The following is a 26,200-nucleotide window of genomic DNA, read 5'->3' as shown; positions in this document are numbered from 1 at the left end:
CTTCTGTCGTGTAGCTACATAGATTTGCATTTGTTTTAATGGAGTTCTAGTACTGTACGCAACAAAAAATTCCTTGCACGGAACTGAATATATGCTTATATGGTATTTCATGGAGCTCAGGTGCTCTGAGCTCAATTAAATTTGACATGAAATGATTTATTGTGAAAACAATAGTATTTAAATGCACGTGAAATGTTATGAAAGGAACATACCATAAACTAGAAAACATCAGAGAATGCCCCCACCCACATCAGTTTTTCTTCCAGTAAAGAAGATGATCTAAATGAGGATCTTCCTTCTTCGATCTGGAAGTTTATGGATGGTGAAATTGGAGTGGAAACGGATATTCGAAAGGCATATCAAACGATCTCGCTACATCCCGAAGATGGAAAATTCGTCAAAGTTTTATAGTGGGCGAACAAGGATAAAAAGAGTATGATTATGTTCCGTCACGCTTGTGTAGTTTTTGGAGTCCTTGGTGCTGGGAGCTGTCCTGGAGCTTCACTTAAAATCTGAAGCTGAGGACGTGATCACAGCCAAGAAGCTAATGGATTGCTTCTTTGTGGACAATTTGGCTACAATTGTGCGAAATATTGACTCGTTTTACGGAATCTGCAATAAAAATTATGATCAAAGCCAAAATGGAGATTAGGAAAAAAGTTCGCACTTTTGAGTGAAGGTATGAAAATTGCCACATATGCTCTATGACCCTTGTAGCGCCACGCTCATTTATCTCTAGAACCCCCGTTTTTGGAGGGAGGGGATGCATTTTTTCGACTCTACTAAGCATCCACCACTGGGGAACCGATAAGCCCAGTAGGAGTTCCCCACCCACTTTGGCGTTAACTAGCCGATTTCTATATTTGTTTGTTTTTTTCAGTGTTTTAGCTCCAAACTTGCGTAATTAGCCATAAAGGCACATGTGATTATTAGTGCTACGTTAGTGTTGTTTTTTTGCATTCGAGCATTTCATCTTTTCAAGAAAAACGAAAAAAACTAAAATATTGTGTGAAGTTGGCCCCGCCCCTGATTCCTATGTTTAAAAATCCACATACGATCGTTAGTGCCGTTTTGTGCTCGAAGATTACGATTCCAACGTTTTATCTTTACAAGAAAAACGAAAAAAATTAAAATATTTTGTGCAGTTGGCTCCACCCATTATTCCATTATCCGTTTTTATAAAAACGCACATAAAAATTACCACATCCTGTTTTACAAAGAAGAAGGGGGGTCTGGGGGGTATGGAATATCCTCCAGGATGATTTGCTGTGTGACTGGGGGGTATTTCACCAGTCTATCCCCAGAAAATTGTCTTTTTTCTTTGGAAAAAGGAAATTGAACCTCAGTTTCTTGGCACTCGTTCATTCGAACCTTCGCCGCTACGCGGCTCAGGTTCGAAACTTGAACTCGTGGTAGAAAGGTAGACCTTTTTTAATCAGTAAGCAATAGAGGGTATTAGTTATGGGGAAAATTTGTATGGATTCGTGGTTAAGCACAAAGGGAAACCAGTGCGTGATCCTTACAGAAAATTAAAATGAATCAATTTGCGTTTGCCCATAAGTGTGACCAGTTAGTATCCAATTAAAAGTTGTGATTATTTCGCATCTGAACTACGGAAAGTTTAGCATGAAGCACTAAGTCGAGAACTATCAAGGAATTTCGTCGCCGAGTAAACTTTCGTCGCACAAATTGAGGTTGACTGTTAGGATACGGAAATCCGAAATTAGAGAAAGCGGCTTCTGATGTATATCGTACTCAAAAAACCTGGTATTTCCTCTTTAGTCCTTTTTAAGGGCACTTTACACAGTAATGTCGTAGTACTTGTGGGTGACCCAAAACACAGAGAAGAAAAAATGAAGATCAAAGCAAATCCTTTATTCAATGGTTAAACATTGTATACACAAGTTGAAGCTTATTATTCATCTCCCGAACCTCCACTGCCTTGGCCTTTCCCTTCGCTCTTTCCTCTACCGTTTCCTTTGCCTTCGCTTTTTCCTCTACTGTTTCCCTTTCCTGCACTTTTGCCCCTACCACCAGAGCTATCATCACCACTATCACCTTGAGAGTCGGCGTCTTGGGCGGAGACCTGCAAAAGCTATTAGTAAGTTGTCTTAAAAAAAGCTACCCTTACCTCGTAGATGACGAGGAATGCCAAAAGAAGAGCGAATGCGTAGAACTTCATGTTGAACTTGTGTCTGAATTTTGAAACGTCGCTCTCGATTTATATACTGTACTGTAATGATGTTCCTTTTCAATCTGAGGGTTCACATCATTAAATGTGAATGGCTTTTTTGCGGAAATTGTACATTTCCGGTTAATGATTCAATCGAAATTTACCTAAAAAACGTTAATTTGCCATTAAAAGAAACTGCCATAGAAATCGTGTGGACTGTTATTTTTGTTGCAAATTGAGCAGTCACCTCATAAATAAATTAATTGATGAAAATGCGAGTCATGGATCACATTTAATCAGATTGGTTACCAAGTGGCACGAATTTCAAGAGAATCTCAAGGGAATTCCATTTCTGATTGAACCTTATGAGACCCCCAAGTCAACTCCACTTCTTTCCAATCCCATAGCATGTGCCCTATGTTCTTTTCTTCCTCTCCACAGATTCTACATTTTCTTTCTTCTCCTTTTCTCCACTTCTCCTCCCCCTCTCCTCATTTCTGCATCTGAACCTCGCCATTATCTTAATATTTTTTCTCCCGTTCCATAGGTACTTCGGCAACCACGCTCATACTAGCTCCTTAGTTCCTTGTACCTACTGCTTAGTGCTTCCTTGTAAACCAACTATAAGAGTTGTGAGAGGGGTATGGATTCGATTACCTTTTCCCAAAGAATATTATGAAAGTGCTAATAGAAATAGAAAAGCAAATATCGAGGTCGATGCGGAAATTCTCCTGGTTTTTTTCTTCACTTGATCTCCATGTGGAGGGTTCTAAACTTCTTAGTATAAATAAAAACATAATTCCACTGATCCTTTCGATTGAATGAATGTCTTTAAACGATCGCCACTCAAATCTCCCCCTTCTCCCACTCCTTCAGAAAGCTTGTGCGCATTCTTTTCGAAGTCCGCGGATTTGATACTGGATTTGTATGTAGCTAAATGGAAGATTGTCCTTTTTGCCTATCTTAATGGCTATAGAGCATTATTTTCTTAAAGGATTCGGGATGTCTGAAGACAAAGTGTCTTCGGAATATGATCATTTCAGCATCGTGGAAACTGCAAGCAAATAAATTAACAATTACAGATGGCCTTCTGCGTTAATAAGAAACCATTTTGTAGGCATTCTTTAATCAGTAAGCAATATAGGGGATTGGTTATGGGGAAAAATTTGTATAGATTCGTGGTTAAGTACACGGGAAAACCAGGGCGAGATCCTTACAGAAAATTAAAATTAATCAATTCACGTTTGCCCATCAGTGTGAGCATTTTGGGAACGATCAATCCGTTGTATTAAAGATTTAATGAAGAGTTCATTGGGAGAGCTAAACTGGATCGGGAGGAATTACGAAATTGTTTAGAAGCGGACCATTGACGAGAGGCCACGGAAGATCTGAAAGATATCCGACCCTTGACACCATCGATTGGTAGCTATCCATCTTATAACTTATCACTTGACACCATCCTCTGGTCGTTCTTGGTGGATAGTCCCTGGTCGTTTCGGATACTGCGCGTTTTCCGGTTTTGAACATCGTGGCAGAGATGATTATGTACAAGAATAATGTTATTTTGGAAATATTTTTCAAAATCATACACCAAAATAAGATGGATTATAAAATAATTGGACCCCTAACAATAATATAATTACCAGAGCAGCAATTAATAAACGCGTTTAGGGGGTTATGGTTCAATTCCATTAAAATATTCACCGGTGATTTGAATTTACGGCAGGCCGTCGTGGGCTCGATGCGTAATTAATTGTAAACTACTCTGCATCGACGTACAAAATTTGTACCTACGCGCCGGGTTTTCGTAGGTGATGTTATTAACGCACAAACTTATCTGATATATATCTAGATGCTGGAAGGTTAACATCTTAGGGGTTAACCGTCGCTTGCTTACATCGGTTAATGTTAAACGGTGCGTGGGATGATCCTGATTTATAAACTCGCACCCGAGATTTACTAACCCTCTAGCCTGCGACGCGTGAAGGCATTCGAATTTATTTATTTAGAAAACGTATGCAAATTAAGCCGATATTATCAAAAGATACGGAGGGTAGTGGTCGGTTTTTTCTTCTGAATGGAGGGTTTTCGCTTACAAAGGCGTTGAGTTTCTCTCCACTTGCTCTTTTTAATCTTTTCTCATTGATTATCTTTTGAATGTGGCACTTCATATCAAACGAAGCGCTATATTTAACATGCAGAAAAAATGTACCTAGGCAAAACGATCGATGTGATTGTGTAGGTGAATCCCTCTGCCGCCGCTCTTTATGTTCAACTGAGCAAAAGTAAGTAGCGAAAAAATTCAATACATAAGCCCTGATGACATTTTATCTTGTTTCTTGTAACATCCATTCGCAACCTTGTTCTACTTTCATAGCACACTATCAATAATTAATGGTCCGCCCGTTCGCCTTAGTTTCAATTGCACCAATTAACGTGGTGAATTGTCATATTGTAGTTTTCCAGACGGAGACAAGATTATTGCACCCCCCTCTACAAGCCACAACAGCTAGATTTACAAACATCATTTACACCCGGTTTGCCCAAATTACACTAGACCCTAAATTGACTGGATTCGTAAACACACGTACTTGACAAACTTTTTAAAAACAATTACATTGATTATAATGTTGCTATTCAGTACACATAATTTCGAAAAAACTATGTAGGTCGCTGTGATCACCTCCCTTCACTGTACTGGTACAACACAAACATCTTTTTAAATTCATAAGACTAAAGATGAAGTACATTTCAAAAGCTCTCCATTCAGAAGCGTTACTAAGCGTCCGGGAGCATAACAACAGCGTCAAATCAAAAGAAAAGCACTCCGTTTTATTCAACACCCTCTTTCTAAATAAGCGTTCTGGAGAACCACTATATAGACATAAAAAAAGAGGAAAAATCCGCGTGCTTCTCGATATTTTCTACCCTTAAAGAATACCTGTATCTTTAACAAAGTCCATCGTTACCTCCTCTTGTCTAAATTTTTTTTTTTTTTCATTTCCAAGTAGGTGTTCCCTTTCCTTTGTGTACCTATGCTTCACACGGCATAACGGGCGGTCAGTCAGTCCCACTTTGTGCAGATGTTTATTCAAATGACAGTGGCCTGTGACCATTCCGGTCGGGAGTTCTATTTTCATCCTACTTAGCTTTAAGATGGACGATGCCAATTCTCGGTTTGGAGTTTCCAGAAAGATCTTGGAATGGTTCTGTCCTGGAATTTTTTATCAATGTCTGCAGTGATGTTTCGTGAGTTTTGCCTAAATCTTCTTTTAGGGTGTGTTATATGTAATCCCACAGGCCGATTCTGCCCTTTGTTCATTTTTGTGAGGCTCTTTGGAATCTGTCACTCTCTGGAATTTGTTCAATTTCCTCGTAGTACCTCCTCCACGAGTCCTTTCTTTTGTGGGTCAGCTTATCTCAGAGGCACCTTTGATAGCCTTGTGAAGGTGAGATTCGATCCTCCAGTTCCGCCGAGTTATTGACTCCTGCGGGACAGTTGTCGAGATTTACCTTTAGGTTATCTCTGTAGAGGTCCCAGTTGGTTCTTCTTGGATTTCTATAGTGTACAGTATAGGCATCACATCCGAGAAGGGGTTGCAATCCTCTCTGCTGACAGTGTGCCACCAGTTTGTTAACTTCTGTGGTTGGTGGTGGATCAGGTTGATCGTAAGGAAGGTATGCGGTTCCGAGGGTAAGACTCCTATCGCTCCTATCCCTTTCCACTGTCAGCAGCAGTCGAAGATCACTGGTGTCCTTACGGGACACTGGATGGTCAACTATCACCTGCATAACATTGGGCTCGCGGAGGAGTCAACGTGCAGGTTCTGTGGCGAGGTAGATGAAACTACCGAGCATGTGGTCTGTCACTGTGACGCTTTGATAAGGGACAGATATCAACTCCTTGGAGACAGATACCTGGAACCGAGGAGGGTGAAGCACCTTAGGCTAAACAGGGTCCTATCCTTCATTTAGAGGAACGGGCTCTGAACTCAGTTGCGAAGAAAGGGGGTAGGCACAATGGGCCTCTGGTGTGCCTAAGTGCTGCCCGGTCGGGCTCCCCTGCGAATAGAATAGAATAGTCAGCAGCAGTCACTCTGCCTCCACCTTCGTCGTGGATAGTAGTTTGAATGTCACTCTGGTAAAGTTCACGTATGGTCCATAATTGCAAGTGCCCCCCCCGCCTCTCCCAGGAAGTTTAGTCCATAAGGGCAATCAAATTTTTACCCTTAAGATCCTCCTTCCTGTCTACCATACGTCAACTGCTGATTGCAACTCCAGCATGTTGAATTTCAATCGTTTTCTCCGGTTGTGCCTGAATCGAGGGGACGTATGCCCTTGCTGGTATCCTTACGGTTCCATTGTTTGCCTTTTTCGAGCTACTTCCCTTGAGAGTGTTTTCACCAGACCGGTGTCGCTTTTGGGTCCCAATCTTCAGGGCAGTCGCGATAGATGCGTTACCTGGTTGCCTAGAGCTCCCAGGTTGCCGCACTTCAGTAGACGAGAGGTCAGATTGCTTAGAGCCAGAGCTGGGCGGAATACTTTCAAAAAGTATTTGAATACTAAATAGTAAATACTTTACACAAATCAAAGGTATTTGAATACTAAATACTTTTACGTCCAGCACAAGCGAATACTAGATACAGATACATTGAAAAGTATTCAAATACTTAAAAAAATCAGTATTCAAATACTTTAGAATACTTTCAAAAGTATTCTAATACTATCAAAGGTATTCGAATACTTTGAAAAGTATTCGAATACAGTAAAAAGTATACTTGTCACTCAAATACATTAAAAATTTAAAATAGTATACTAGATAAAAGGCTTAATACTACTTAAAAAATCAAGTTATACTTTGTATGGGGTTAGCTTTTTTTATATTTCTATTGTTATATACAAATTTAAGGGGAGTAAAAGCCTATTATTATTATTATATTATTATTATAGGAGGTACCCCTACCAGGACCTTTCTTATATCAATTATATCCTTAAGAATACGTGTACCAGTTTTCAAAGCGAGCGTACGTCGTGCACATGATACGTACGCCTTTCTGAAATTAATCCTAGCGATTTTGGAACAGATCCATTTTTGACCATCCGTTTGTCCGTGTGCATGATAACTTGTTTAGAAACGTGCGATCGCTTTGCAAATTGGTACACATGGTCTTAAGGATATAAGAAAGGTCCCTATTGTTTTTAAGTTACGTAGACTATCGAGTTCGGTATTCAGATGTATCGGATTTTTATATTTGATTTTGTGACAATGGAAACTTTCCCTAAACATTTCTAAATTGTTCCCAAATATTTGAATAACTTAAAAGCACTGCCTTTTTTTGAGGCCGGAAAAAAAAATTGTCTGAGACCGATCGGGAAAAACATTTTCCTGTAGAATTTTGCCCGTAGAATCCATAATTTCAAACAGTTTGAAGATTGGGCTACTAGTACAAAAGTTACAGCCCTTTGAATTTTTTTTCGAAATTGGTTTCTAATCCATAACTTTTGATTGAGAAGTCTAATCGAAAAAGTACGAATTGTTTTGGATTCTACGCACCAAAATTAATAAGAAAAAGTGGTTTCCCGAGAAATTTTGGTGTAGTCGATTTTTGGTAAAAAAGGAAGGTTATACACTGCCTTTTTTTGAGCCCCGAAAAAAAAATTGTCTCAGATCGACCCGGGAAAAAAATTTTCTTATAGAATGGGGCCTGTAGAATCCATAATTTCAAACAGTTCCAAGATTGGGCTACTAGTTCAAAAGTTACAGCCCTTTGAATTTTCTTTCGAAATTGGATTCTAGTCTATAACTTTTGATTGAGAAGTCTGATCGAAAAAGTACGAATTGTTTTGGATTCTACGCACCAAAATTAATAAGAAAAAGTCTTTTCCCGAGAAATTTGGAGTAGTCGATTTTTGGTAAAAAAAGGAAGGTTAAGTATTCGAATACTTCTCAAAGTATTCAAATACCTTGCGAAGTATTCGAACACTAAATATTTGTGAAAGTATTTGAGTTACAAATACAAATACCGCTTCCATAAAGGTATTTAATTACAAAGTATTTGAATACTTTAAAGGATTGAATACTAAAAAGTATTTACAAAATCGAATACTGCCCAGCTCTGCTTAGAGCCCTCTGGTCCTAGCGCGCTGTCCCGAAGAGTTATGTAAGCTTTCTAGTACCAGGTGCTTCGGGAGTACTGTGTTGGGTTCTTTTTGCTTTTTCCTGGTCCATATGGGTCCCATGAGTATGGGAGAAAGAAATGTCGGCACCGTTTAACCCCGTGCGTGCCCTTGGGCAGGGTAGCTGGTCCGCGATGCTGTGTGACTTCTACCAGTCGTTGTTCCATAAGCGACGAGCATCCATAAACAATAAAATCTGCAGTAAAGAACAAAATACCTCGTTATATGCTCATGGATTTTAAGGAGATCGTTACTAAGGTAATATCTTACTTCCAAGACGAAAAGACAACGGTATAAGCGTGTAACTGTACAATCACGTTAGAGAAGGGCGGCTTGTCGGTGTGTAGGTGGGACTAAGAGAGCGGAAAATTAGTGAATGTAGCTTGAACTGTCGTAGAGCTCAGTGCAAAGTAACTTTAATGGAATTTCGCAACAAACCATCTCTCACTAAAAAAATGTTGAAGGGCTGTTAATCGAATTCAAAAAATCAGCGAAAATCATTACTGCGGAAGTGTTACAATTTGAGTTGGCTCCGTGCCGGATTGTAAAATAAGTATAAGAGGAAACCGGGCGGGCATCAAAATAAACATTTCCTAACTGCAATATTTAACGGAGTAGTTTGTGCCCAATCAGAGGAAAATATACACGTCATAAACTTTCTTCGTTAAATAAGCGCTACGTGCAAATTCGCCATGAGAACTATCGCTAAAAATTAAAAACAATACAAATTTAACGTTGCGTTTCGTAGAAATTCTAGTTCAAAAGAGAAAACTAACCAGCTTCGATGTGTAACCTTTTAAGTGCTAATAGTCATATTGCGAAATCGGAAAGAGAGTTTGAATGCAGACGCAAAAGTAGAAAAGTTCACTGTCTGATCGCTTGCATACGAAAAGCTAGTCGTGAAAAAAACCAATTTGTACCATAAAAGATATCATCGATCGCAGAAGGTAACGTAATCTTTTTTGATTTGTATAAAAAATAATGATCGGTTTTCTTTAAGAAATTGTATTAAATTCGATTATTATCAGCCGACAAACTAAAGCACCAAGTTTCGATTTTCAGATTTAGAAGTTTCCGTAACGTAAGGGCATTGGAATTTGTTAAGGAGCTAACAATCGGTTAAATGATTTATTAAGTTTATTTAGTGGGGACTAGGGGGCGCGTATTGTAAGAAAACTGTTACGGGCGTAGTTGTGCTCAATCAAGTAACAAAATGCTTCACACGTTGCTTGGGAATTAACGAAAAACGGTTTAAGGTCTGTAATTATTGGGATTAATTCGTAATTTGACTCCTGTAGGAATCTGGAATTAATCCAAATTTCTATCAGGAGAGAGCGGTAGTTTCGGAGACGTCATGTTTGTTGACATTCCCACCAGTAATAATAATAATAATAATAAAGTTTATTCTCTATAATAGCCATAGACTATATAAGATTTGTCCAATAAGAGATATACGTACATATTACATTACATTTAGTAACAAACATAACATACATTAAAAATTAAATAAATAATTAAAATCGCACACAATATACCAGGCACATTTATTTATCAAAACCGAGATGACAAAAACTCATTACTAGAATAGAAGCGTTTAATTTTAAATAACTGGTAACGGTTTTTTTAAACTCTTTTACAGATAACGAACGGTAACTCTGAGGGAGTTTATTGTAAAATTGTATACCATATTAATGACTGCAATTTTTTGAAGTATTTAGTCGTAGTTGATTGGAACGAATATTGTTTTTATTTCTTGTGTAATTACCATCACCATTATATTCCCACTTCCTTCCAGACACTAATTAAACGAAGCCGAACCAGAAGGAGGATCTTTGCCCTGATCCTAAGTACCACAATCCTCTTCCCTGGTTATAGTAGCGATTGTAGATCGCGCTCTGACAATAATTTGCCTGCCCCTCCATTAAAGTAGAGGTGTCGGTTGTAATACCGCGCTCTCCCCAGTTACCATCCGTGAATTAAGGGTGTCCGGCTGTATAGCCGCGCTCTTAATTAGGTTTACCTGTTTTTAAATTTCGGTAGACGCTGCGAATGTCATTCGCGCTCGCCGTGAACAATCACTCCTGTAATATACCATGGGTAATGCTTCAGTTGGGTTATAACTTACCTAATTTGTTTGATTCGGTCAAAGTTAGTTCTAGAAGAAATTGTCTCTGAAACTACCTGCCGGTTTTGATACTTGATGCTAGCGAGGTTAAATTTCAGAGATAAATAAAACTACAAGGCAGGTCAGGACCCGTTCTGTTAACGTTTCAAGTTGGGTCGCATTCAGCCAGCCATTATTATTTCTGTACAATTGTAAATATTTAGTTAAGTTTCTAATCATTATATTACATTTAGTTAATTAATTACTGGTGGACCTAGATCTCCGATATCGAGCTACCCAGAACAGCTCCCTGTGTTCCCGAAAGTAGGCAACCCAATAAACACAGGTTGACTTGACCAACAGGAGGTTGTGTAGAAGGGAGATTTTAGAGGTTACGAAGAGGCTCTATTGGTACCAAAGCCAGAAGGCGATGGACGGGAAAATCGAGCTTTGGCCAATATCGAGGAAACACGGTTTTTCAGAAGGGTGTAACATTGAAAGTAATTACCATAATGATCACCATTTTTTGACCATCAAGACTTGACTGCAATTATTCTGTAATTACAATGATGAAAGGATAGTATTTGTTTGAGAACGCTTATTCACAGAGAAAGCACAATAGTTCACAATACAAATACAAGGAGACAAATTTGTAGTGGAAAATGCATTGGTATGTGCAATTCGATAAATTTGGGTATTGCTATAACGGAATTTATAGCGAAGGTATTCGAAATTTGTTGCTACTTATTATAAAGGCATTTAAATATCGCCGGTCCGCACGAATACAAAATGAAATTCCGCGGCGCATACCAATTCCTCTTCCCTTTCAAAATTCGTCAAATCGCCACCCGTAAGTGGAAAGTATAAACAAGTAAGGAAAACGCGTGTGCTTTGCCTTAGCACGTCAAACTATAAAGTTATAGTTATGCTAGGTATCCCGCAACAAAGGAATGCGGGGAGCTTATGCGAGTTTTAGACGATACCCGACGTCTTCCGGAAGCTGCCCCATTAAAGGGGATGTACCTATTCGGAGTCGACAATGTGTCAACTTTCCTCAAGAAGCACGTTTTCTCAAGTGAGAAAATTATATTATTCGAAAGCTCGCAGCTTCGGATATTTTAAATACGGTGTAGGTTGTGCACAATTTATAAGCACCTTCTGGTTGCAGATATTTACAAACCACTTTAGGAAATGCGATGCAAATATACAATTTTCAGCGAAGAAACCACCCCAACTAGCACGAGAGATAAATAATTCATATTTAAAAGCGGCAACCTGTTGGAAAATCCGTATGTAGCAGAGTAAGCGCGCACCAATTATTCTTTGAAATGTGAAAGGTTTAAACGTCTCCAATTTATAGAAATCAATTTATTGGGTACAATATTATGTAAATTGTTTAAAAGATAAAGCCGTATCGTAGACAAGTAAAGGGAGAAAATTTAAATTTGATACCATTACGCTAACGGGAAAGGCACGACAAACTTTTCCAAAAACGCTTTAAAGTGTAAGTTTATTGGTCTTCGGTAAAGTTTTAACTGAGGGCAATCGTAAAAGAACTTCCTTAAACGTCGATTTTAACGTTCGTTAAGAAAAACTATTAAAAGAATTGTTTTGAAACTGTAACAAAATCAAGATACATTGTTGTTGTAGCAATAAAAAGTGAGCTAAAGCTCAAACAAGCCTGCAGGCGTTTTAACAATGTATACAACGACATTATAAATTGCTGTTTTTAAGTTTCCGCTTTGTTTTCCAAGTGCCGTGCAGTTATTAAATTAATCTTAGTAAATTTTCATGTCCCTATCTTTTATCACGCTTTAATTTACTTTATAAGTGCACCCGTTTTGAAAAAAACTCATTCGTTCACTTACATATTATAACTTGTATGAATGATCGCTCATCTAAAGTTAGCTAGTCATTTATAAAACGTTGATATTGTAATTACAGTTCTAGAAAAAATCCTGAAGCCTAGGTTGCGAGATCCCCACCCGGTTAACGAGGTAGGGCGAGGTGATGCACAACACGAACAAGTACTCGCGGCGGTTTGGGGATCTTGAGCTCGGTCGACCAATCTCAGCTGTGTACTAGGGGCAGAGGTGACTTGCCCAAGCTCAAGTAGTTTTCCCATGCCAGACGCGCCTGGCACTGCAGCCAATAGGGTTGTCCTTTCTTGTTTCTCGGTAAAAATGCATGTTATTCTATCCGCGGTCCGTGTACATCCTACCTTCATTTTAGTGAAAGCGGTTTTCTTATTATAGGTGCTGTATTCCCTATTAACCCTATTCAGTATAGATAGTATAATTTTTCAATGCGTTCGCGTTCGAGTAGTTGAATCAGCAGTGAATATGGAATGCAGGGGCATAAAAGAAAGCCTGTTATTTATAACACTGTACAAAATCTAATTTATACGTTGATCGAATTTCACTGTAGGACGTCGGGGGTGAGTTTAGAAACACAAATGAACGACCTAGTTTAATACTTTTCCTCGACTCACTTATTTCCACGACTAATTTTTCCATTGGCATCGATGTATACGACAGCAGGCAGTTAATCAAGAATAACGAGCGCTGTACTTTTTGTCTATTATCTATTCTATTCGGAACCATTTCCGGTTTTGTTTAGCTGCATCGGAGACCCCCGTCGATTCAGTTTACTCTAATCAAATTAAGTGGAACGCGAGCACGCGATTACACTAAATATTTCCAAATATAATTTATTCCCGCTCATTTGCATTTTAACACTAAAATAAGAAACTCAAGCCGAGGAAGTCGAGCCCGGGATTAATGACAATTAGCAATTTTAAACCCTGTCTCCGAAATGATCTTTTGACATATCTTCTAATGTGAATCTTAATCTCCGGCCGCGTTGTGATGACGGAAACAGATGGCTTTGCTTACATTCCTAATTCCACGCAACAACTTTCCCCCAAATCCTAATTCCGGAATTATACATTTAGACGAAGTTTAATTATTCCGCTTCCAGCACGGAGATATCAAGCGATAATATACCTTTTTTTAGAGCCGCGACATCTGACACCTACAAAATTGAAAGAATATCGGGGGATAACGAGTTCGTTCGTAAGTTATGGCGGATTACAAGGGAAAAAGTGAACGGTTGTGAAAATATGTATGGCCCTTGACGAGGGGAGAGAGTTTCTCCCTGATGATGCAAAAAAAAATAAATTAAATTCTAGATCCGGAGGATTCTAAAGGAGTGGAATAAAACAAAAATATTTTTGAGTGGATTTTAAAAGTACTGGAAATGACTACGTATAAAATTGATATTTTTCTTTGTAGAGCAAGAATTTCAAATCGAACGCGACGCGTTTGGGAAAACGCCAGCGGCAAATAAACTGCGCGTAATCGTTTACAAATTCTTCCAGTGAATTTTTATTCGTTTTTTCGTAGGTAATTCTGATTTATTCATTTTCGAGGAAATTTTGAATTTAAATAGTGAGGGTCTAAAAGACTTCTAAATGTCAAGCAACTTGAACGAAATTAAATTAATTCGTTAGCGTTGGATGTTATTCTCTCTGTAGCGTTTTATTTGACGTTGCATGGCACTTCGAAGTGTTTAAGGGCTGTTTTTTCCGGTCTCTATTAAACTTACTGACAGTTAGCTTCCATTGAATGAAATGAATTTAGATATCAGATACCCGCCCCTAGTATGTCCAACTGTCTGAAATTGTATAGGTAATTGATGCTAATTGCTTTTTTCTCAAGAAAGTATAATTTTCACTAAGCCTCCACTTTGATACGTGTCCAATTGGTGACCTGTAATAAATTTATTAGGGAATACACCCTCTATCGTGATTCTTTACAATGTTATTTTCAGAGTTATTTTTAGTTTTTCTGCAATGCCTTCTATGAAGGTTTCAAAATGAACTCCTAAGATTGCTAACCAGTTATGACAAGGAAGATTTATTGAAGTGAAAACGAATTTCCCGGTCTTATCTTACAGAGAGAGAGGCTATATAAGATCACGACCGCACTGGAATAGCAGCCTTCCTGATCGAACAACCGCAGCTCTCGAATCTTGCAACCCTGATTTTTGCGTCTTGCGTTCTAGTCTGCTGCGCTGAGTAATCCGCAGCGTAGGCATTAATTTTCGTAGTCGTTTTTTAACCTGTCATCGAGGATGCGAATTTTAGATCGAGATGTTCTTGATATTCCGATTAATTATTGGGATGCGTCAGTTCCGTCGGATTCCTTCATTTGGATTGTTTGGGTGCTACGAATCCTTCACACCCATGAGATTCTTCAGATTCTACTTTTTACATACGTTACATCCTTCAACCCATTCAGATCTATTATATCCATCAGGTTCTCTGGTTAATCTTTTTCATCACATTCGGACTCTCTTATTTCTTTAGACTTTTTGAGTCGTTCGATTATTCGTATGTAAATCCTCCAAATTCTTCAGGTATTACTTTCATCTATTATTCCCAACTAGGGAATGCAATACCGGGATCGCAGGATTCCGAAATACCGGGAGCCCGCAGCATTTTTGCGGGATTAATCCCGCACATAAATGGAGCGGGATCCCGCGGGATTTGCGGGACTGAGGAATTTGTCGACCAAGGGAACGACTCTGTTTGCTTTGTTAATGAAACGCATAACGGAGAAATTATTTTTAAAATAATTGTTACACTTTTTTCGTTAAAAATGTACTATGATTTTTGAGGCACTTTAGAAGTTCGCCTTTTTGTGCTTTACAGGTGTGGTTTTTTTGAGTTCTAAGTTAGTCTGAAGGTACTTTTTTGTTGAATATTGTGATAATTAGCGATTTATTTTAATACAGAAGTTAACTGCACAAAATTGCTTGTTTGCCAATTTATTTAAAATTTTGCGGTGAAAGTTTACTATAGTCGATTTTTATGGTCAGCAATCAAGATTTAAAATGATAAAGGTTACACTTCAGTAATTTCTCAAGTAGAAATTGGATTTATTATGTTTGCATTTTGAAAAGCTTTCTTGGAAACTCCTTTGTGCATATAATGAAAAGTGCTGCTTGGGTAGGTACCTTTAATGCATTTATCGATCACCTGCTACAGCAATGTGAGGCACTGCTGAAAATTCCGAAAGCAATTACACAAACGAAACGTACTCGGAAAAGATTGATTCTATTCTGTTTATTACTACACGTAGGCTGTATATTAACGTGATGGACAAGTAAGAAATACACCACCACGAAGTAATGGGAATTTGTTAAAAAAGAAGGAAAATTCGTGGCCGTCACTTTTATTCCTGGCTTACGTCGTTACGAAAAGCTTTTCACGGGCGCCTTCCAGTTCGTCCCTTTCCGCTGACAGAGCACGCTTCACATAAATGACTTTAACATCTGCTCCAAGACATAAATCTCGAAATAAAACCTACCGTAGTTCTAATGCCGTATTAACTTCGGCGGCGGTCCATGCAAAACCCGACGTATTAGGTAAGGTAGTACAATAACCTAAAAACACACGTTAGTTTGTTCCTCAAGGACGGATCGTTTTCACGGGAACGTCTAAATAAAACTGTCGGTATCCTCTTATAACGGCCGCAATTAAATCTTTCGGCGACCGAGCCGCCTAAACTATTTCCAATAAAGTTTAAAGGGATGGCTTATAATTGCTAATAAAGGAGACATTCGCATTAATGGTAACGGCGCAAATATTCCAGCTAATGTTAGCAGTTTTTATTATTATTAGCCAAATAAATGTTATTAACAATTCGGTCTTTACTACTTAGAACCCTTTTAAGTGCCACAAGGCCCTCCTATTACCTCATCTAAACTTCTAACGATGAAAAATCAGACGGTAAATCGTTAATTTTTGGATTTATAAAGAAATTAATTACCGAAGACTCATTCAGTGAAAATGCTTCTTTTCAAAAGTAATTTATCACCTTAATTTGTTCACTTCTTTTGATACAATCCGTGCCAATTGCTTGCTGTAATTTAGGATTTTAAGGTAGGAATTTTAGAAACGTCCTTACGTTGGCTTTGGGCAAAAGTAACAAAATTACCTTGACGTATAAGCATACGGCAAGAGAGCTATAATCGTTAAGTGAATATCAAGCAAGTGTAATAATTACAATTCGATTGTATTGAAAACCGATATATAATAAAATGTTAAATCGACGAAAATAAAAAATTTTTAGCTTTGAACTTCGGGTTGCAACCTTCTGAGCTCAAAAAGGCGCGTTCAGCCTTTTCAATAACGGAAAACAACGCAACAAACAGATAAAAAGGATATTGAATGGAGCGGCACTTAAAATATTGCGTAGGCAATTCTAACGTCTGACACTGAGGCCATCGGATAGTAAAACTGTAATTAATACTAAAAACGAATTAATGGTCCGAACGACTTTACACTAGAAAAAGCAAAATTTTGACTCGACTACGGATTTCTCGTACACATTCGGGTATAAAAGCATAAACGTGACGTTAAATCCAAGAAAAGTACTATACGATGCACAAATAACTAGATTTCTATTCAATAACAATGCACTCTAACCAATTCAGAATGTAGATCAGGTAGTATGAACAAATTCTTCGGAGTAAAAGAACTGATGTGAATAAGAATCGTTGATACAGGTCCCGGACCAAGTCTCGGTAGCTTCAAAACTAATTCACAAAGCAACGGTAGCTAATATCTCAAATAAAACAGCTAATCTGAACTATACAATGCATCAAACTAACAGAAATGGCGGATATAAGTAAAATTGCAACGTCATTGACGTACTGCGTAGGTAGTAGGTAAAATCCAAGTAGTTCATGGCGTAAAAGGTAATCCAAAATAAAGAACGATGAGAACGTAAAAGAAAACTGAGGAACTTTGAGGGTTGAGTGAAGGTGAAGCCTTAAACAAACATACGTATTAAGAAAAGAATGTTGTGTACTGTTTATATGAAAAATACAGATCCGTAAAAACGTTTCAATGGAACCACAGCCGCGGACATCAAGAAGAGAAAGAGAAAACACTCCAAAGATAAAATGGTAAAGCCAAAACACTAGTCCCTTATCACAGGTAAGACGAAAGTCAGTAAAAGTAGTGGAGTACCGACAAAAAATGTGCATATAAGCAACGGGAAAGAGAAACCTCACTGAGAGGAAAAGAATCACTACTGCACACAATACCGAATTAAAGAAGAAGGGATAGAATTAAGTGCGGAAAGGTACAAAGCGTGAACTCTAGCAACAAGACAAACAAGTATCGTAAAAGAAACCTATAGCACTAGAATGGCTTCCATCGGCGAAATAAAGAAGAAACCTATCACACTTGGAAAACATTGACTACAGGAACTACTTACATCCTAAATTAGTGGATTACAAACGAAATACCTAGATGGCGTAAGAATTTAGATCTAAGGTAAACAAATCATTTTGCAAAAAAATCGAAATTAGTAAGTGTTGTAAAATTCCGTCGTTAGATGTCGCCGGCTGTCGTTCCCATCCTATGTCCCCATCCTTTGAAATTAAATCCCTTCTTAGTTTTCCCCACTTCTTTGCGCTTGTCCTTGTCCCTATAAAAGCAGGATTTTATATTTCACCGGGGACTTTTCGCTAGAGCTCACTCATCGACCAAATATTCATAGAGAACGGATCATTTATTAATTATTAACGATCCTCGAGCTCGTTTATAATGTTGTACTGCGGTCTGTCTGTCCGTGTGGACGGGGCAAACAGTTACAGCCCAAAAACTACCGGAACCTCCAAAAATGGGTATCTTTTATAATTCTTGGCACAAGGAACTTATGAATGCCCCATTTTCTGTGTCAGTAGATATTCCTTAAACCGCAGGCAACTATGCAGATGCAAAAAAATATTGCGCATGCGCATTGCAACTTTTGTATTTGCGCAATCGAATTTGTTTATTTGTTAAGATATTTAAATGAAATTTTGTATGTAGGCACTTTGAGTAAAAGGAAAACTAATTTTTTTGTATATCAACCATATGCATATTTTACTTTGTTGTACAGAAAATTGATTGCTCTTTTCAAATATCTTAAAAACAAAGCCATTGCATTTAAAAAACAAAAGTTGCATGTATTTCCGGTTAAACCGGAAGACAGACAGGAAATTTCAATATGCAATGGGATCGTAATTCGTAATGTCACATATAAAACTATATTTGATTAATTTTTCGTATCTCGCCAAATCAAAGAGGTATTGAGGTGACCCTCTTATCTCGAACACACTGTATATATAATCGTACACTCGACCCGATATCATCTAGCATGCACAATTGTTATAAAAATAAACCACTGGAATACTGATTAAACTTCCAGGAGCATTCGCTGGAACCCCACCAAAAACAATGTAAAACACACAAATATATCTATACTTGATTTTTCTGTGGCAAAATTTTACATTACTAATTTATATAAAAAGTTTTCAGCAAACCAACCAAATGGATGTCCCGATTTCTAACCAGTTTCAGAATAGAACAATTATCAATTGTCAGTCTCATTACAAAAACCGCCATCTTGCCGCTATTTCTCTGCAAGAAAGTCTCGAATCGTGTAATTCACGAAGACAGCAAACCAACAATCATACTATGGCAAAACTCCTACGTATCCAAAATCCCTACTATACTTTAAGGTCGCATCCAACCGTTACATCCTAAAGAGATGTAGACCCATCAAATGAGATTTTTAAATTCAGTGTCTTTGCAATTAGTTCGACCTCACTAGTTCCATTTTTGCCATTGGACATTTTCTATTTCATTACATGGACCTTACATGTAATATAGAAATTATGAATGCGAAGTATGTTCTAATCATTTTTCTTTGTTACAGGTACGCAGCGTATGATATTTCCAGGAAGATGGGGTAAGGGTAAGAGACAGCTTCTCGCTATATCTACAGTCAGTGTGAGTAGCAGATCAATTTAAGTTTCCCAATTGTAGGACATAATTAAAATCCAATTTATAGTAATGCAGTTTGAAAACTTTTTTGGCTTTGGAAACTATGGCAAACAAAACAGAAGTTTCCCCCAGAAACATCCCTAGGAATTATTTTATTTGCGCGAGGAAGCTGAAATGCAGGCGATAGTTAGTATAGAACCTCTTATAAACGTTTCCATTTAAAGTTTAATTTAAAAACCCCTTCAAACTCACGGTGGTTGCATTTTATTTTAGACATCGTCCTTGCAGAGTACGTGGGTTGGAGAGGATTATTTACTCACATTTAATTTCTAGAAATGCGGCATTAAGGCGAGATTTGACCCACATCGTCCATAAGTCGAGGAGGGTGTTCCATTAAAATAAAGCTTCAATCAATAACACGAGACTGAATTGCATATTCAAAATCTTTTTAAACGCACCCTAAAGCGGGGGTTGAAATTCTAAACACGAAAGTGTTACACTACAAATGGGGCAATCTCTTTTTATGTATTCTACGTTAAACATAAAAGCCCCTGCAATTGAAGGAGTAAAATGAAGTTATAAATATTTAAGAAGGCAAATCAATTTCAACCCCCCATTACGCCCGAATTCGCCAAACTCGAAAATCTTAAATAGATAAATTTGTTAGTTGACTTCTTCTGTTCTCAATTTCAATTTAAACTGCCTCCCAATTAATTGCACAATCCCACCTGCCCGTATAGCAAATTGAAATTTATATTTAATCGTTTAGACATCACGGTACAAATTGCTACTGAATTGTTAATTATAATCGGAACTATTTGTCAATTCGTGCATGTTAATTTCTGTTCGAATAAATTCGATCGTAATTTCATCTTTTTGCGAATTGAATTGACGAGATGCAACTTGCAAAATTGTCGTACGAGAGAAGATAGAATTTTAAAATCCTTTAAGACCCGGGGGAGTTACACACGTAGAGACATAAACTTCAATTCGATTCAGCAATTTTATACACGATGATAAATATTCTTTAAATCTCGCCGAATTCTGAATGAACTACTGAGATAAGGGTTAAAATTTAGATAAAGTGGCGCGGAAAAACCGAAAGCTAATACCTACCCTGGCAAGCCAAAACTGTGACTATTACAAATAACTTCTTCTTCTTCTCGTAAACTTCTACGTAACTTTAAGGGAGAAGTCTATAAATTCGTCTCGTATTTTAATATTATATAAAGGCTTTTGTTCTCTTACAAAGATATCAAATGGCGCGCTTTCCCTGATAGTTTACGAAATTACATTCCCGGATATTATCTGCACAGAAACTATTAAACCCTAATATATTAATAGCGGGTGGTAGTTGGAAATTTGGTCTCGCGGTTGACTAGATTTGGCTGGCCTCGATTACATTACAAATTCCATTCCCGATGAAGCGTGAACGCGACTGGTCCTATTGAACCGGATAAATGGGGGTACAAATGCGACGGTGGCAGGTAGATACGAGCGCATCGGGAGTATGATACTAAAATTCGAAATTATTTATATCTACCCTTTCCGGTTTGATTGACGTTTTATAGTTTTGAACGTTTTTACGGTTACCTACATAACACTTTCTACGTTTTACTGAAGCAGTGAAGGGTAGATATTCTCCGAGGAATTAAGTAAAATTTTTTTCATTGCAAATTGTAGGTTAATGATGGTTAAATAATTCAGTGCAAATCTGCTGCCGAACTTAAAATAAGTCTTAATGGGATTACGACCAACGAAAAATCACGTTAATGAGAAGGAACTTGGTGAACTAACCGGAACTCGTGGTCGCTTTAGACTTTCAAGATTTTTTTTGTCACATTTACAAAAGAGAAAACAGACCTAATATTCGAAAAATAAAGTACGTTAAGATAAGAAACAAGTGTTCAAGCAGATAAAAGTCGAAACGTCACAGTGATGTCACGATCTCACAGACCTCAATAGTTTCACCCCGTTTTGCGAAAAGCAGAAGGAAAATGCGGGAATTGTATTGATTAAGAGCGCACGCTTTCCACCAAACTTGCGGCCAGGAAAAAGGGTGTCGTTTCGTATTTGGATTCGACAAGGTGTTTAAGTAAAAATCTAGGGGGAGAGCGGCATTCTTACGGAAATTTTCTAAGAGAATCGAGCCCGATTGAACGCTACTCTTTTTGATCGAGTATTGATTTTTAGCCGAACCGTCGCGTAGGTGCAAATTTACATATTGTGAACCCGCCATTTTTAACGAGTTTAATGAACGTGAGTGCCTTTTAAATTCATTACAAGTTGCCAACAAAAGTAAATTAATAACACGTTGCTGGTTTATGCAGAAACTTCATTGCGTGAAAGAGGCGATCGGAACGCTGCTATAATTTTCAAACGTGAATTTTTATTTTATTTTATCCCTCTCTTGTTCTGGGCCCTCAACAGGCTTTCGCCCAATTACAGAGTGGCGAAGCGTTACCCTATTAATATGGAAGCGAACCTTTTTCCGTTTCGGTACATATTTGGATTAAGGTGATCGGATTTAAATAAATTGTTACTATGAAAGGGTTTGGGGTCGAAGGTGCAAAATATTCCGTTGCGCAAAATTTGTAGTGATTACTGTGGTTATCTCAATTTAAATCAAAGTAAGCATTCCTGAATCAAATTGCGTCAACCAACTTTCGAAATTTATTTTTACCATGCAACCCAATTCAACTGGTAATACGGGAGGTCCATTCTTATTGCCCAAGACGTTCTACTATCCAATTTTCCAAATTGCTGTTGCCTTCCAGAGAAGATATCCAACAGACAATTGGAGAAAATTTCAACGCACCGACAAAAAGTATGTTCCTTTGAATTTTTGTATTGGAATCGATCGTTTTTAGGAATTTTGTATAAGGAATTTTCATTTGAAGTTATCTTTATATTCCTGAAGTAGTCGACTTACCCGATTTATCCCGTGAACCAATTTGTGAGTTTTTTTAATAAATGAACGCATCCTTCAGTGGGGCCAAACTTCAAAATATCTTGAAAACGCAGTGCTGGAAGAGGGTACTGACATGATCCTGTTTAATAAATAGTAATTAGTGATAAATTAAGCAATAAGAATCTTTAACTTTAACTAAATTTTCTCGAAATTGACCATAGGCGTACTCACCTATCAGGTCCGAGGAAGAACTTTTCACGTATTCTTTGCATAATCATCCCCCCTACGGTTAAGTGGTACAATTTTTTAACCCCATCGCATTCTACCGGCTACACTTTCATATTCCTTTTCTGATCTTTTTCTTCTTTATCTTAACTCGTTCTCTTCATTTCGTTGTGATCTTTGCACCTTCATCCCCTGGTGAGCGGACTGTGTGCTCAGTGGTAGAGCGTTAGGCTACGTAGCCGCAGGTCGGGTGTTCGAACCTGGGCTGAGATAAGAACTTTTCATCCGTGGTAGAGATGGGAATTTCCTTAGAATAGTTTCGAGCATTCTGTCGGCTACTCCGAATTAGTTTTTCCTGCAGTTTTTCTAATTCGTAAGGTAAATACCGGTTAAGACCTTCTGCAGGGGCACAATTCGAGTCAGTCTGTAATTGGGCGAAAGCCCGTTAAGGAACGATAAATAAATAAATGAAAAAAAACAAAAATTGTGTAGAAAAAATGGAAAAACAGCAGACGGTATGACTTTAATTCCATGGTCACCATTCCTTTAGATGAGATATTTTGTTTATAAAATTATTATTGTTTATGTTTATTGTTATATATGTTTCTAGTATAAATAATCGACTAATACAATACAAAAAAAACGAGTAACATGAGGTAATTATTAAATATGGCCGATTTCATTAATAAAGCGCCATTTTAGAACGAGAAAGAATTATAAAATCAAATAGGGATGCGTCAGAGAGAAATAAAGTAAGGGGATTCTTTGATTAGACATCGAGCTTAAAACTACGTTGTTTTGGGTCGCGATATCAATTTTTATGCCTTAGTTTGAAATTGGTCCTACCGGCGTCGTGAAATTAAAGTGATTAGAAGATTTTCCACGGGGTGCCAAGAAAATCGGGATTACGTGAACGCAAGAAGGTAGCTAGTGCGCAATATGTGATTATAAATCGGCCAAAAATTTGTTAACTTTATGCACGGGAGAACGAATAAACTCGCCCATAAGATAACGGTACCTACCCCTTTGGATCCAAAGTAGAACGGTTCAGTTTACATTGATAAACTATTAACGTTCGTAATTCGAAAATTGGGTAATTAGATCAAAACTCTAGACTTCTCAAAAATAAGGTAATGTGTATTTTAATATTCAATGCAGATAGTGCCGTTATCTTTGTAATATTGTAAAGGCAAAATTATCTCATTGTAAACCAGATCCGTGTAGAGACTCGACTAGGAGAAGTTAGTCCAGTTTTCTATTTTTAAGTTCAATATTAAATAATGAAAGTCTCCTAACGGAGTCAAATGTGTAGAACAGAAATTTCTAATTTAATTTAAAGGGGAAACTGATGTTCTGTTTTTATGTACAAATGTTGGTCATTGCTGTTATTAGTAATAGAAATCGTGACCACGCACAGTTTCGTAAAATTTCGGGAACTGGGTAGGTAATTTCAATAGATCGGAAATATACATTTCAAAGCTGTATAGTAAGGAGAAAGTTGACGGTAACTTCGAGAACATGAAAGCGGCTGTTAAGAAAGTAGCGGGAAACTTTAAGAGAGCATAAAGTAAGTGAATTTGAGGACAACTTGAGCCGGATTCGGTAGGAATTTATGGGGTGTTAGAGGGGAAGTTAAAAAACTGAAGAAGAATTCGAGGAAGAATGGAAAGCGGAACAATTTAAAAGTGTTCCAATAAAATTCTTCTTCTCAAGTTGTTTTTGAGTTCTAATCAAGCCTTTACTTCTCAAATTCTTAAGGTCCACTAGCTTGCCTCAAATTACTCTCAATTCAAGTTCTCCTTAAGCCCGATCCCTTCAAGTTCAAATGTAATTTGTTGTTTTCAAATTCCCCGTCCTCCAGTTTGGTCCAAGTTTTTCCTCCAAATTTTCATCAAATGCTTCTTCAGCCGTTCGAACCTTAAATTGTTCCGCTTTCCATTCTTCCTCGAATTCTTCTTCAGTTTTTTAACTTCCCCTCTAACACCCCATAAATTCCTACCGAATCCGGCTCAAGTTGTCCTCAAATTCACTTACTTTATGCTCTCTTAAAGTTTCCCGCTACTTTCTTAACAGCCGCTTTCATGTTCTCGAAGTTACCGTCAACTTTCTCCTTACTATACAGCTTTGAAATGTATATTTCCGATCTATTGAAATTACCTACCCAGTTCCCGAAATTTTACGAAACTGTGCGTGGTCACGATTTCTATTACTAATAACAGCAATGACCAACATTTGTACATAAAAACAGAACATCAGTTTCCCCTTTAAATTAAATTAGAAATTTCTGTTCTACACATTTGACTCCGTTAGGAGACTTTCATTATTTAATATTGAACTTAAAAATAGAAAACTGGACTAACTTCTCCTAGTCGAGTCTCTACACGGATCTGGTTTACAATGAGATAATTTTGCCTTTACAATATTACAAAGATAACGGCACTATCTGCATTGAATATTAAAATACACATTACCTTATTTTTGAGAAGTCTAGAGTTTTGATCTAATTACCCAATTTTCGAATTACGAACGTTAATAGTTTATCAATGTAAACTGAACCGTTCTACTTTGGATCCAAAGGGGTAGGTACCGTTATCTTATGGGCGAGTTTATTCGTTCTCCCGTGCATAAAGTTAACAAATTTTTGGCCGATTTATAATCACATATTGCGCACTAGCTACCTTCTTGCGTTCACGTAATCCCGATTTTCTTGGCACCCCGTGGAAAATCTTCTAATCACTTTAATTTCACGACGCCGGTAGGACCAATTTCAAACTAAGGCATAAAAATTGATATCGCGACCCAAAACAACGTAGTTTTAAGCTCGATGTCTAATCAAAGAATCCCCTTACTTTATTTCTCTCTGACGCATCCCTATTTGATTTTATAATTCTTTCTCGTTCTAAAATGGCGCTTTATTAATGAAATCGGCCATATTTAATAATTACCTCATGTTACTCGTTTTTTTTGTATTGTATTAGTCGATTATTTATACTAGAAACATATATAACAATAAACATAAACAATAATAATTCTATAAACAAAATATCTCATCTAAAGGAATGGTGACCATGGAATTAAAGTCATACCGTCTGCTGTTTTTCCATTTTTTCTACACAATTTTTGTTTTTTTTCATTTATTTATTTATCGTTCCTTAACGGGCTTTCGCCCAATTACAGACTGACTCGAATTGTGCCCCTGCAGAAGGTCTTAACCGGTATTTACCTTACGAATTAGAAAAACTGCAGGAAAAACTAATTCGGAGTAGCCGACAGAATGCTCGAAACTATTCTAAGGAAATTCCCATCTCTACCACGGATGAAAAGTTCTTATCTCAGCCCAGGTTCGAACACCCGACCTGCGGCTACGTAGCCTAACGCTCTACCACTGAGCACACAGTCCGCTCACCAGGGGATGAAGGTGCAAAGATCACAACGAAATGAAGAGAACGAGTTAAGATAAAGAAGAAAAAGATCAGAAAAGGAATATGAAAGTGTAGCCGGTAGAATGCGATGGGGTTAAAAAATTGTACCACTTAACCGTAGGGGGGATGATTATGCAAAGAATACGTGAAAAGTTCTTCCTCGGACCTGATAGGTGAGTACGCCTATGGTCAATTTCGAGAAAATTTAGTTAAAGTTAAAGATTCTTATTGCTTAATTTATCACTAATTACTATTTATTAAACAGGATCATGTCAGTACCCTCTTCCAGCACTGCGTTTTCAAGATATTTTGAAGTTTGGCCCCACTGAAGGATGCGTTCATT

At 37.6% G+C, this 26,200-nt stretch overlaps 1 long non-coding RNA gene across 1 annotated transcript; it reads right to left on the bottom strand.

The window, feature by feature from the left end:
• Positions 1 to 1,860: 1,860 nt before the first annotated feature.
• LOC116160955 lies at positions 1,861 to 2,261 on the bottom strand. Its single transcript, XR_004143358.1, has 2 exons — positions 2,132 to 2,261; positions 1,861 to 2,086 (listed from the first exon to the last, which is right to left on the bottom strand). It is a non-coding gene; the product is annotated as an uncharacterized LOC116160955 (long non-coding RNA).
• Between the last annotated feature and the right edge of the window lie 23,939 nt (positions 2,262 to 26,200).

This window comes from Photinus pyralis, unplaced genomic scaffold (genome assembly GCF_008802855.1).
Source record: "Photinus pyralis isolate 1611_PpyrPB1 unplaced genomic scaffold, Ppyr1.3 Ppyr1.4_LG10, whole genome shotgun sequence".
Taxonomy (NCBI): domain Eukaryota; kingdom Metazoa; phylum Arthropoda; class Insecta; order Coleoptera; family Lampyridae; genus Photinus; species Photinus pyralis.
This window is presented reverse-complemented; position numbering and strand designations above follow the sequence as displayed.